The sequence below is a fragment of the Lutra lutra genome, chromosome X, assembly GCF_902655055.1.
Source record: "Lutra lutra chromosome X, mLutLut1.2, whole genome shotgun sequence".
Classification (NCBI taxonomy): Eukaryota; Metazoa; Chordata; class Mammalia; order Carnivora; family Mustelidae; genus Lutra; species Lutra lutra.
Window position 1 is genome coordinate 38,779,943 of NC_062296.1, and position 2,841 is coordinate 38,782,783.

A 2,841-nucleotide genomic window follows, 5' to 3' on the forward strand; every position below is an offset into this window, starting at 1 on the left:
AGGACTTATATTCAGAATTATATAGAACTACAAATCAATAAGGATAAGGGCAACCCAATTATTATTATTATTTTTTATTTTAAACAAGAGGTTTATTTAAACAACAAGATGCTTGACTTGAAGGAAAAACTATCTAAGATGCATTTTTTATCCCTACTTAAGGAGAGATTGTCCTATGTGTAACAGCTACATACAAAAAAGCCATAAAATTGTCCTTGGTTTTACAATGGTAAATGAAAAACATTAAAATTCTCCAATTGATGCTGAGTGAAATAAGTCAAGCAGAGAGAGTCAATTATCATATGGTTTCACTTATTTGTGGAGCATAACAAATAGCATGGAGGACAAAGGGAGATGGAGAGGAGAAGGGAGTTGAGGGAAATTGGAAGGGGAGGTGAACCATGAGAGACTATGGACTCTGAAAAACGATCTGAGAATTTTGAAGGGGTGGGGGGTGGGAGGTTGGGGGCACCAGGTGGTGGGTATTGTAGAGGGCACGGATTGCATGGAGCACTGGGTGTGGTGCAAAAATAATGAATACTGTTATGCTGAAAAAATAAAAAAATTTAATAAAAAAAAATTCTCCAATTGAACAAGGTATGCAAGCATTTTTTATGTTGCTCTTTTTTTTTTTGGTTAAACAGTGAGAGCAAAACAACTTACTGGAATATAAATATAAGAGCTGAATGAGCATGCCACTAATGGAGAAAGGGCATTTTCACAGAACCAGTATTTTTCCCCATCCCATCTCCATTTGATGTTGATCAAAACATACCGCTGGCCATTTGGTTAAAAAATGCAACATTCTTGTGCACATACGTAGTTACTTTATGTACAATAAAGCAATAGGGAGGGGGAACATGAAAGAATAGAGAAAACTACACCATAGTAGGCAGGATGCAGTGGAACCAAATTGCAGTTTTCTTTCTTCTTCGCTTCCTCCTCCTTCTTCTTCTTAAGAAGGAAGAAGAAGAGAGGGTGAGATGCATAGGGAGGAGGAGAGAAAATCTTAAGCAAGCTCCTCAGAGTGGAGCTGGATTATGGGAATCTATCTCACCACCCTGATATCATGACTTGAGCTGAAATTAAGGGTCAGATGCTTAATCAGATGAGCCACTCAGGGGCCCCCCAGATTGCGGTTTTCTAATTGAGAATGTCTCCTTGGTCTGGAGAAACAGTTCTGGAGTAAAGTAGCAGGGTCCCTTTTTAGTAGACACCTCCTGTCTGTTGTTGGAATACACCAATTGTATCTTAAACCTCCATTTCCAACTGTGTAGGTGTGTCTGTTTCATTGATTTGCTGCCCATCAAATATGAATCTGATCTGCCTCATTCACAAACCCTATCATTCACAGTAAGCTTTCATTAGTTTACTAAGTGGTGTATGCCTCTTAATCTTAAACTGTGCCACAAGAACCACCCTGTCCCACCACCTTCAAATTATTATGGTCATTGTTCTCAGTCTTGACTTCTTCCTTTGTCTTTTCATCAGCCATGGTGAGTGTCAGAGTCCCCTCAGCTGCTGCTTCACAAAAAGTGTACCAGATCTACTTCTAATTGAGCACACAAGCAACACCAGGAGTGACAAAAGAAGGAGGTAACCCAATTATTTTTAGTGACAAATCTTTAACAGCTGCATCAAAAATACAATATCCAAATGGCCAATAAAACAATAAATAGACACTCAATTTTGTTAGTTATCAAGTAAATGTAAATTAAAATCACAATCAGATAATACTCTACATCCACTGAGGAATGATAAAACTGAAAAAATAGACATGTCAACAAGAATGTGGAAACTAACACATTGCTGGTGGGAACATAGATAAAATTACTTTGGAAAACTGATGGGTAATATATATCAGAGCTTACCATATTACCCAGTAATTCCAGTCAGTTTTATAAGTGCAAAAGAAATCCTATTTATGTGAACCAAAATAAAAGTATGAGAATGTTCATAGCAACGTTATTTGTAATAGTCCATAATAGTAAATAACCCAAATGCCTATCAACAACAAACTAATGATGTTATATATTCATCCAATAAAATTATAGCAGCAGTGAAAAGGAATGAAGTATTATCACAAACAACATGGATACATTTCACATATAATATTGAACAAAGGAAGTTAGATACAAAAGAATATGCATGTATGATTCCATTTATATAAAGTTCAAAAATAGGCAAAACTCATCTATGGTGATAGAAGTCCAAATAGTGGTTTACATTGTGGAGCTAATGACTCAGAGGGACATGGAGGAGTGCAGGTGATTTTTTTTTAAAACATTTTTTTAAAAGATTTTATTTATTTATTTGACAGACAGAGATCACAAGTAGGCAGAGAGGCAGGCAGAGAGAGAGGGGGAAGCAGGCTCCCCACTGAGCAGAGAGCCCGATGCGGGGCTCTATCCCAGGACCCTGAGATCATGACCTGAGCCGAAGGCAGAGGCTTAACCCACTTAGCCACCCAGGTGATGTTTTATATCTTGATCTGGGCGTTGGTTCCATAAGTGTGCTCATTTTGTAAGCAAACATATCAAGCTATACATTGATACTTTATATACGTTGTATTTCTTTAAAATATTTTTTAAAAATGTGATAATATCTAGAGCTGGAAAGGATACATGGAAATAGATACTTTTGTACATTTTTATTGAAATTTGATTGCTATATCCCTTTTGAAGACTGAAAGTTATAGTTATGGAAATTTCAAATATGTCTGTCACTAAGCACTTCTGGAAATCTTTCTATAGTAGTCAATATCATTGATTGCCTAATATTTCTGATTCTTACTGTAGGTGTGTGGCTGGATTGTTCTCAACATCCTTGGATTTAGGCATT

The 2,841-nt window shown here is 36.6% G+C and overlaps 1 pseudogene; it reads right to left on the reverse strand.

Moving 5' to 3' along the window:
* Window positions 1–1,206: 1,206 nt before the first annotated feature.
* LOC125092303 (small ubiquitin-related modifier 2-like) lies at window positions 1,207–1,495 on the reverse strand (annotated as a pseudogene).
* Between the last annotated feature and the right edge of the window lie 1,346 nt (window positions 1,496–2,841).